The 12059-nt window shown below is 37.3% G+C and overlaps 1 protein-coding gene across 3 annotated transcripts in view; it reads right to left on the bottom strand.

Annotated features, from left to right (window-relative positions):
* GBE1 (1,4-alpha-glucan branching enzyme 1) overlaps positions 1–12059 on the bottom strand; it is a 160870-nt gene that overhangs the window by 134160 nt on the left and 14651 nt on the right. The window lies entirely within an intron of this gene.

Here is a 12059-nt window from a genome sequence, read left to right as displayed (position 1 = left end):
CATCCGCATGTTTGCTCATCTATCATCCCCTTCTGTTTATTAGAAACACATGGATGCACCTCACAGCATAAGTGTAACAAATTACTAGTGTTTAGAAGGAGCAAGAGGCAATCTCTTTCAATCAGAAGCCTACAAACTACTTACAGACATCAATTCCAGTGAGAAGAAAAGGGTATACATAAATATTAACACTTGCTACAAGAAAGTCCTTTTATCTTTATCCTCTATTGAGATAAAAGGTATATAGTTTATTTTAAAAAAAACTAAAAGACATCCCTCAAAAACACAGCCACCCCCAAAAACCTTATGATACTAAGCTATTACAACTTCTCAGAACAGCACAGCTATGTATGTTCTGTACCAGCCAAAGCACCCCAGACAGCTTCCCTGTCATGAGGAAACAGTCTAAATAAGCCAGCAATTACAAAATAATGGGAGTTCTATATGTTTCTTTATAAATAGTGCAATAGATTTACCAGTAGCATACTTCGTTTATTGTTTTACACATGTGAACATTTATTAGATAAATGTTTTATGTATGAGATTTCTTCATTTAATAGTCATTGTCTCACTATCCTTCTACTAAGTAGTCTTAATTATGCATTAAATGTACACTAAAACCCTGCTTTTAGCTACAACAATTTGCTTTGTTGTGATGATATCCAAAGGAATTTGACTGAGTTATTTTTGAGTTATCATAACTATAGAGAAGCTCCATCATATTTGAGCAGAAAGCTGCAGAAGGGCAGAGAGACACATTTCTCTCCAGAAATCAGTAGACTAAGACTCTGTTAGCTCATGTTTCATATGACACAAGAGAAAATAAACTGAAAGGTCAGTTGAACAGTTACAGCATTGCCCTTTTCCAAGGTAATCAGCAGACCATGTAGCAAAGACGTGAACACAAGCGTGACTGGAAAGACAGTAGCAGATAAAGAGGCTTTTGCTGCCAAAAGCATGTGGGACAAAATACTGCGCTCTCAGTGCCCGTCAAGGAGTGTGGCATACTGCAGGCCTTACTTCAGTAACTCTGATTTATTACTTTAATTTGAAACTGTTCTTATTAAACATTCAGATTTTCATATTGCCAAAATACACATGAATATGTAATATTGGACATTAATCACATTCCCAAGTAAGCTACAGGAAAAATACCATTATTAATTTGTTTGTAATGGCAACACAATACAGTCAAAAATTAATTCACCTGGTTTACTAATGCATTTTTACTTTAAGTACACAAATTATCCTTGTTATTCAGCACTATTTAACTGGAAACTGTAGGGAAGATTTTTCCCTCCATATTAAAAGCAGTTTATTTTTGCTCTTGGAGGAATGTATTTATTAGTGGAACCTTCTAAAGCAGTTTATACTCATCATATTAATATATCCTTAAAAACACCTTAATCTGGAAATAACTCATTCAAATGTTATATTTACCAGAATTATTTTTAAGGAAGCTGTAAATAGCAGTACATCAATTCCCATTTGATTCCACTACCAATTATTTCTAAGAGACCATCTTTGCATTAATATATACCAAGGTCTACTTGGGGGAAAGAGTCACTGATTCCCACAGCACTAGTACAAAGTTGGAATTAAAATACAAACTAAAAGCAGTAGCTACACAGGAGGTTTCAGGGAAAAAATCCCACAGAATTTCTTAAAAATAATGTGTAACATGCCTTTTGGTGGGCAAGTGTTGTTACCTCTTAAAGGTCTTCAGTAATCTGGAAGTGTCAGTCAGTACTATTTCTAAAGCAATTACTTGTGTACTAAGAATCAGCCCATACACCATCTACTGGTGGTAAAAGCTCTGCACGTAGTGATAAGACAGCCTGGACTTCAGTAACAATTTAAGTTGTTTAAATAAAGCTATTTTGATTGTGTTTGGGGTATTTTGTTGTTGTTGTTTGGTTGGTTTGGTTTGTTTGTTGTTTTTTATTAGCTTGCCATAGCAGTAAACACAAGCTCCCATCTGTTTCTTTTCAAATTTGGATTTCAAGACTGCTGCATCAGTTTGGCTCTCACATTCTTAGTCGTGCTGCAAGTAACATTAACTGGCATAAATGAAGCTCAACGCAATACTAAGACAGACTTATCTTTCTACATAAACACTCAAGAAGAATCAAAAGTTTTAGTTGTCTACAAAACAGGAAAAAGCTTTTAAGTCACAAGTCACTTCTGATTACTTCAAATAAAATACCAGATATTCCTCACTACTTTAGCCATCCAACCTACTTACACAGGCACATTATGTAGTAAGAATTGTTATTTGAATTTCCTAACAGTAAACTGCACAGCTGCTCTAGCTACAACTTCATTGTTAATTTCCAGAAGTCTTATTTCCCCTCCTTTTAAAATATGTTCCAGAAATTAAAAACAAAGTCTCGATTTAATGGATCAGATCAGTTACTTGTATTCTCAAGCAGTTCATTTTTTGAAAGTCATGTTAGGAAGTTAAATAAAAATCTTCCGATCCTGATAACCATCAGAAGTCCCCCTTACTACAGGGCTGGTTTTCTGTCAAACTTTAAACAGATTTAAATGGATAGCTACGTTAAGAGGCTGTCAAAAAGATGGCTAGGAGAAAAATAGCCACAGCAACACCTGCCGCCTTCACTACCACACCAAACCTTGCTCCCTGTAAGAGTTTCTCTCATCTAGTGTGATCATAAACCTACAGTATTCCGCTTAAATAGCTCTCAAAATCTATTAGTTTAGCCTCAGTTTTAGGATGCACATGTATTTATATATCACCTTAAAAGGTATTTGGTTTTCCCTTTCTTAAGCGTACAAATATACTTCTAATGCAGGTTTCCTCCTGGTCTTCAAGTATTTGTCACCTGCTTTTAGATAACCTCTCTTTATCTTATTGTGACACAGAAAACTTCACAGCACTCAAGGAAATAAAAGCATATGTGAGATTTTTACACATACAGAAAAGATAGAAAAACACCCATTAAACACAGGATGGCAAGGACAGTATACTTTTGCTTTTGTTGCTGACCACTGTGCCAGTTTTAATCAGTCTTCACTGGTTTGGTCAAGGAGAGTTTTCTATTCAGGCTCAGTATCTGTATGTGGCTACTCCTACAGACTGCATACTCAAGCATGCCTGGTCTGCTAGTGGGGTTCCCTGTAATGCCCATGAAGAAAAGTAGCCCTTTTAGAAGACAGTTTTAAGATGAAAACATTACCTCCAGCAACTACAAGTAAAGATCTGAAGGGATTTGGGGGTGACAGGAGGAACGCCACTGAGCTGCTTTACCTTCTCATTATCACACCAGCTTCAGGCGCCTTAGCAGAAGCACTTGCATTGATTTCAGAGCACAAGCTTGTCTAAATTTAATTCTTAACCACTTTCACTGAGGACAGGACCAACAAGGAAAGCTGAGCACTCAAACATTTATACAGTCCACAACTCAAAGTGTTTAGAATTCAGTATCAACATACTAGAAGTGTACTTAAGAAATGTCTGTAACTAGTCCCAGGCAAAGTCTATACCCACTGAAGATAAGCAAGCAAAAAGCATGTATTGTTGTTGGCTGCTGCTCTGAATAGTCATATACAAACAGCTTACTTCATTTGTGGCCAAGCATTTTCAAGGCACATTCTAAAAGCTGCTCTTTTTCCAGACTCCAGTAAGAATGAGTACAAAGATAAATACTAGTAAACCAGTTCATACTATCATCTAGCAAAGAAAAATATAAACAGCAAATTCTCAAAGTTACTATACTGAATATTCAAATTGCTTTAGAAAACAAAAGAGTTTAGGTTTTACATAGTCTGACTATTCTGAAACCTTAAACTACCATATCTACTTAACCCAATCTTTAATCTGGATAAAACTACATGAATAGCTGCATGCCAAAAATTTGTTAAGCACTTAACTGCAGAAAGAGCACTACTCAGCAGTTGTGGAATTCATCCCAACCACATACCCATTTTCACATGATTTAAGCTCCTAAATTCCTCTGACATAGGTTCCAAGACACCTGCCTTCTGATGGGATTGGGGCTGTATTTGATGTTAGCAGGGACAATCTGATCATCATAGAAGTTACTATTACTTGGCAGCCTCCAAGTACATATTAATCTCTTGTCTATAATGCTACTTGTCTGTCATAACATTAGAAAGCTTATGATTTAAGTTTGAATCGATATGACTAAAGAAAATTGTAAACAAAAGAGAGGGGAGAGTAATAACTAATACTGCATTACTATACAAGCCTCATAAGTTCCCTACCATAAATGACTCAAGACATAGCAATACAGTGGAGTTTACATCAGAATGTTAAATATCTGAAGTGATGAGGCAACTTGGAACACACAGAAAGCCAATTGCAACAATTCCGGGGGCAGGCGAGAAAGAGGAAGCAAAACCCTACAAAAAAGCCCAGTATTGCCCAGGTTAGTCATCCTGATAATGCTGTACACCCAAGTGCAACTGCAGTCTTACTCTTAGAAAGTACTACTGGAAAAACTTCAGAGATCATGGAATGTTAGCTTTTGTCTAATAATACAAGAAATACAAGATGATCAATCTATTTACTGGGTGGAGAAGACCCCTCTTTTTTTACAATTTCAGATTCATCTTGTCTGCTTAAGACTGTACATGTACCTTCTAAAACAACTACTGACATTAGAGAAGTCTTTCATATCAAATTTTGACATGAGCTTTACTTACACAGAACCTTTTGTATAGAAACTATTACTAAGTGTTCACTTATTTCAGATGGATAAACTTAAACAGCAAAAAGGCTGAGTAATTCAGTAATGGACTATATGTTGGATAGGATTTCCCTTTTCAGCAATTTTCCACCCCCACTACGACATTCTTATGACTATTACTATGTTTTTATCCTCCTTATAGAGAAATTTAGACAATTTACACTGGCTGACCTGCTTGAAAAGTTGTATTTTAAAGTACCTGTCTATCTTTAAATACAAAATAGAAAAAGCAGTGCACTATACTCTTGACTGAAAAACTATAAATATGTGTATGATTATCTACAAATCTGGGTGTTTACATTAGGTGCATACACATACAACAACCCTTCATTCTCCCTTCTCTCACCTGAAATACATACAACAGAACATAAAAGTAATATCTCTTTTATTGGAACTAAGCCTAGAAAAATACTACTACCTCCAATTCTCAGCCTGCAGAGCAGCCAAAGTAACACCAAACTGAAGCCAAGCAGGACAACAGGTTAGTCCCAAAGCCTCTGTTGGCACAGTCTCCTTATTTGAGGTCAACTTGATGTGCACCAGCACAAGGGAACAACAAAGGAGGAAAACCACAAGCCAATACCTTTAGGTATTCACACTTTGTGAGGAAATTAACCTCTTTATTTATGAGCTATGCATCAAGAATAAAGCTGGCAAAGACTTCTGAGGCATCATGGAAGAAAAAATGTTATGTATGCAAAGAATTAATGTGTGTATTTTTTCCATCACAATGTATTCATTACATCAGAGTAGCTTGGGTATTTATTATTCCATAAATAAATCTATAATCTGTAAACTGTATAGAACTCCCCCAAAAATTCCATACTTAAACCTGTTCTTCTCCTGGACAGCCTGAACTCATGTTCAGCTTCTACAAGGCCACATATACATTAGCATCTATAGGCATAATCTCTATTTTTTTTCCCTCCTAACACAGTTTGTGCACTGCCAGTTAGAAGCCTTTTTCAACTGTCATCTGAATTGGTACAAGATGAAAGATTTTAGTGTAAAACATATGCAAAATTGACAAAGGGGGTGCCAACTAGATAGAAGAAAAAACAATTCCGTTAGGACCAGGGCCCCAGAGAGGATGCAGAGTCTCTATCCCTGTAGGTTTGAGACTCTAAATCCTGAACAATTCAGTCCCAATTCAACATGCACCTGATTCTGAGCAGGAGGCTGGGACAGATAGAATTCAGGGGTCCTCTGCAACCAGAATTATTTGGTGAATATTTAGTATTTTACAGCTACTGAAGTAGTTCTGCCTAAGAAAACTCTTAAGAGCTTAACAGCTCTAACTGGTAATTCACCCCTCCATTGGAGCATTAGAGAGTTGCTAGAACTGCACTGCGCTTATATAACACTAGAATTTTGGGGGACTCACATTTCTATTTCAACATGGCTAATATGGATTTCAACCTCCATACATTGTATGACAAGTCCCCTTCCTGGAGCTGCCCAGAAGAAAAGAGGTCTCACTTGAGCACTATCCCACCTTGAGTCAACCACATTACTACCTTCCTCTAGGCAGCCTCTTATCCCAGAGTCTACAGCTGGCAGCACACAGAAAGTAGGTAGTTCTCCCAGGCTCTGCTTGTGCCCTCATAAAAAGCCAGGTGCAGAGACAATTCTGACCTTGAGAACAACGACAACAAAAATCTGTACATACCAGAGCAGAAAGCTGAATGCTGAGAGCCATTACACAAAGCACACTACTAGACTGTGCTGTTTCACAGACACGCAAAGCTGACCTGAAATTCTCCAACCTGAGAGCTTTTACCAAGAGTCCAGATATTTTTTTTTTTCTTTTGAGGCACTTGTAGGGAAAAGGAAGATGAAACCACACCATTCTATTAAGACCCTTTAACAGCATACAGGACCTAGTCAGCACTGGTTTTTCCCCCACTAGCCCTCCCATTCAGCTCCTCTGTACACCAGCTCCCAGCACTTCCCAGCTCTGGGGCAAGCACCACACACGGGTCCACAGCCAGGACCTGCTCTTTGCCCACCACCTGCCCTTTCAGTAAGGCCTTGCCTCTTCCCTTCTCCATCTCAGTCTGGAGCAAAGCCAGGCTTGGAACTCTCCAAGCAACAGGGCTACTTTTGTTCACATGGTTCTCAAAGCAAGCACAAGTGTCCACGACACAATTGTGTCTCATATTTCAAATAGCTCGCACATATCCAAGATTAAAAAAAAAAAGGAAAAAAGAAAACTAATGAAATCCATTCTGTTACAAGTTTAAGGTAGCATGAAGGGAAAAGCTGTTCTTTGTTTAACTTGTTCTTTACATATTATAATAAATTATCAGGCAAAACAGGTGAGCAATTTCAAAATAAGTATTTTGGCAGATGCAGATGCTTATTAACACAAGTGGCACTGAACATGACATATGGCAACTTTTTACTAAGACAGCATGGAAAGCCCATGCTTTAAATCCACATCTTATCCCACCTCTTTCCCACCCACAAATAAATGTAACTAGTAGGAGTAGTTACATTTAGGCAGTTACATTTATATGTAGGAGTAGTTACATTTATACAGTCCTACAATTACACTCGCGGCTTTGAAGGGAATTGTGAGGCTGACGTGGCCACTGGTGAAAATGGGTTTGGCACCACTGGTCTAGACCAAATTTCAGCAGACACTCTCCATATTTGCTTTAAGAATAAATTTGGAGTAACAAAGAGTTGTCAAAGTGGTTTTCCAGTTCTCCTGTACTCTTTCACCCCTGACAGCACTCGTGAACACTCTTAAGTTTCATTAAGTATGCAGTGTGTTCCAACTAATGTACCTCAGTAACACTGAAATATTGTTATAACAATTACACACAATCAGCAATTAGTATGATACATTTTGCTCCAAAAATATTTTGTTCTGGAAGTCTACTTTAAGATGCAACCCAGATGCATCATGGACATTACAGGTTACAAGAATAACGGGGTGGGGGAGGGAAAAGTCAGTTCTAGATTACTAAGTAGATCTTTCACTATAATTTCGATCTTTCTAAACTCTTTCCTTCTTTGTAATTAATTCTCTGGAGGGAATTTCTTCCCAGTACCTTGTGAGCTAACCAAGTGCCAGACTTCTTTAAAAATGAAAGATTTATTTTCAGCCTCAGAATCCTGAACTCCCCAAAGACTAAAAAGTGCTCACTTATACACCCACGATACATACTATGGATTGCTCCCCGTGTAAAAAGTATACAACAAATGCTTACAAGGAAGATGAAGAATAGTTCTGGTGGCAGGAGAAAGCATGAATGAGGTAACTAATCTAAATAGCAAATAGAAGATGCCATGCAGAATATCTATCAAGATCTGCGAATGCACAAAAGGTTAATGTATTTTACCAAGATATTTAGTTAATTCAAGATTTCCTTGCAATATTCATGAGTGATTTGTATTGTCAGAAATCTACAGAATCACAGAATCATTTTGGTTGGAAGAGATCCTTAAGATCATTGAGTCCAACTATAACCTACATCTAGCACTAAATCATGTCCCTAAGATTCTTATCTATATATCTTATCATGACATCTTGGTTTGGCTGAATTTTTCTAAGGTATAAACACTTCCTATACTATGTGGCATTCAGTGGAGTACTGTTGTGATCATATTCAATAGAATTGCATCATGAATAGTGCAGAAACTATTAAGATTTGACAGTTACCTGGAATTCCAGGAATTTAACAAAAAGCAGTTACATGATTCCACCTATTAATAAAAATTTTTCAGTAATATCTAGCCAGGCTATCAGGACATTAAGAATTAGCGAAAACTGAAACTGAAATATGCCATTATTCTACCTGAAGGTCAATAGTCATCATACACACACACATGATACAATGATGCAATTATTTAAGCTCCCTGCATTTGACCAGCTCTCATCAGCTGCCCGAGCAGAGCACAAAGGAATGAGCCAGCAGAATCAATACTCCACTACAAAAAGTCACTGAGATTTTGTGTGATCTGCAATTACCACATTACTGCAATAACCATCATGAAAACTAATATGACCAGTTGCAATTACAGTTTGTTTCAGTCATCTTACAACCACCCTAAATATTATTATTAAAAAATCTACCTGTAAACAACCCCCATACCACACACGTCCTCTTTGTAGCTGGTAAAGAGCACAGCAACAAAGTCTGACATTTTCTGAAAGAGATGTAACCCTAGGTTTCGTCACAACCTCTAGAGGTGGTCTGCAAATCTTCATTCCCTCTGCTCCCAAGTTTGTGTTGGCTCTCACCCCACCAATCCTTTTTCATCTTATTTTTGTTGAGGCAATGAAGTTATTAAAAAGTTGCAAAACGAAGTTATTTGACAAGATGGAATTCAAATGTATATTACAACAGGCACTGTGCGGATATGTTTGTGCGTGTATGAAAAACCACTGGCTTCTGTCAAAATTTCCTTTGCCTGTATTATGAAAGGTAGATGAAGCAAAGTATATTAGAATCTTATGGTAGTATATGCAACAGCAGCTTAACATTTTATCCTCAATAGGTCACCAACTACCCAGGCTTCGAAGTCAAATGTTTTGAAACATTAGACTTAAAATCTGATATACTACACTGCAGCAGACCAGCTTGTTTGCCAGGGATATACACAATTTTAAGATTGTTTTATAAATATCTGTCATTCAAATAAAGTCATACATGTATCTGTATTAGAAAAGACTTATCTTTGTAAAACTCCCAAATTCAATTTTCATAATCTTGTTACCTAAAGAATAAAAGAAGCAACAATAAAGCAAATGAAAACCATTGTGCTCACATAGCACAAAGTACACAAATCGAGAAGTTCTAGAGCAGAGCACTATTTTCTTACCAACTGGCAAGTTCTTTAGATGTGCTTGGGGAAGGGGGAAAAAAACCAAAGCAACAACAACCAAAAAACAAACAAACAAAGCCCCCACAAAAAACAAACAAACAAAAAACCAAAAACCAACCAACCAAACAAAAACCCCCCACCCCACACAACACCACCACCAATAGAGCTTGCATAGCCTGGCAAACAGTAAGCAGTTGAGTTAGACACTTATTTATAGTCATTTAAGCCCTCAAAGCTTCATTTTATTCCCCTCAGAGTATATAGTCTCATACTGTGTGAACAGAAGCAACTACATGCTCCCCAGTTATGGTTCCCATTTTATTCCATATCACAAAGAGACCTTTCCTGAAGTCATCTGTCAAGACAATGTCTCTTCACTACGATCTCCTTATAGTTTCTTCCACAGTTCAGAAGCAGATCAGTTGATGAAAGAGTATCAATAGAAAGAGTAGGAGAAAGGAAAACCTTAAACCAAAGATTCTAACCTAACTATGCATTCATTGCCAAAACACATATACAACACTAGTGCCATTTCTACTGTTTTCTAGATGTCTCTTTACATCTTACAGACTACTAGGTTTTTATATTACCAGGTAAAAGTTCATACCCCACTGAATTTTGAGGTTTCTACAATACCTGTTCTGTGTGGGAATGCTAACCACAGCAGGAATACCACCTTGATAAACCACAATGAGACCCAGAGCACTCTGGACTCTAACTGTTTTTTCACTTCTATCTTCTCCAACAGAGCTATTCATGAAATCTCAGTCTTGGTCAGCCCATTCTGCTCAGAGCTTTAGAAAGTCAGAAAAATCATTCACGAGCTGCAGGAGATTGACTAGTTTCTTTGTATTGACATCTGTGAATCAAAAACTTCAGCAAAACAGATTCAGGAATCTAATACATTACAGATTGATATTAAAACAAAAAAAAAAACCCAACACACTCACTGCTCTGCAACAAGCAGGACCCTAAATCACTCATCCACAAAACCACACACCACCACATACCTCCACAAAAAAAAAAAAAAAGAGCGCCCCTCCTGGTTTAAAATAAATAAAAACACTCAGACATCTGAAAAATTTTACTGATATACACCATCACAAAGTATGACATCCATTACAAAACCAGCCACAAATTACTGTTTATTCCTACTTTTCTGTTACAGTTTCTTTGCCACAAGAACTGTTGGTTCCTAAAAAAAAAAAAAAAAACAAAAAACAAAAAACAAACACACACAAACCACACATACACACAGAGCTTATCCTTATTTTTCTCCTGATCATCATTTATGTTTTTGCACAATCAGAAAAATCCAAGCAAGGGTTTGGAGCCATCATACCCAAATGACATGTTTCTCTGTGCCAAAAGAAACAAGTGTCACCTTTCAACCACTCCACAAGGTGGTAAACAAGTTGCTTTACTAATTTTAATGTTTTATGCCATTATGCCATTGTTTCCCTGACATAGTTCTGTCTTAGCATCCTGCTCCAAATAGCAGCACTCACTGGAAATACCAGGAGTAATGCCAAAAAAAAAAAAAGCCCCACAAACACCAAAACACAGCACAAACAATTTCTGCTCTTTATTCTTCTGCTTCTTCTCAAGTAGTCATCATCACTATGGCACTTATTTATGGAACACCAAAGGCTAAAACATGTATCTGTTCAACTCAATGATACTAATGTATTGTGTTTGCATTAAATACTGTAACAGACATGATGGTAAGCACCATGTTGTCTGACACCTATCATGAAGTAATATTGACAGAATGAATGTCAGAAAAGGTTCCAGAGCCTGAAAGCCTTCTCCCTTCTGACACATGCCTGGATTTCTTACGGTTCCTGGCAGACAACCCACAGATCCTGGGAAAGATGACCAAGAAAGAGTTAGAAAACAGAGTAAGGGAACAATATCACAAGGAATCTTGGCTTTCTCAGTGCATCTGTTGTTTTGAACAAGTAAGGACTGGACTGATGAAACTCAGTTTGAAAAATGTCAAAAGAAACATAAAAAATCACTGCAGTTTACCACTGTCCTATTGCTTTCCTTAACATAGACTAAATGCTGTTGCTTGTATTAGGCAAACCTCACTAAGCATTTAAAGAAAACCTATCTGTGAAGAAATCTCAGTGTTATTTTTACAATTAAACAGCCAACACCACACACTGCTGACAGAGTCAATGTCAAGAGCAGCCTTTCAAACTGATGCCCCACAGTAACCGGTAGAGCCAAATATCCCAAGTTCAATCTGTTTCTTCTTAGTAAAGTTGCACAAGTGTGGTGTCAAAATTTGTACTTCAGTCAGTCACAGCAACATCTAAAGGACTTATGCAAGTGCACCTAAAAGTTGTCTGACCTTCCAAAAATGTGAAGACTACTGTTCTAAAATCAGGTTTATATTAGAAGTGCTTGTCAATGTATTAGGAAACGCTACTGGTGAGCAACATCCTTTTTGCTTCAAAAGTCCGTAGCGCAGATGCCATTAGA

Source organism: Caloenas nicobarica, chromosome 1 (assembly GCF_036013445.1).
Source record: "Caloenas nicobarica isolate bCalNic1 chromosome 1, bCalNic1.hap1, whole genome shotgun sequence".
NCBI lineage: Eukaryota > Metazoa > Chordata > Aves > Columbiformes > Columbidae > Caloenas > Caloenas nicobarica.
Note: the sequence above shows the minus strand (reverse complement) of the source record. Positions and strands in the feature narration are given on the sequence as shown.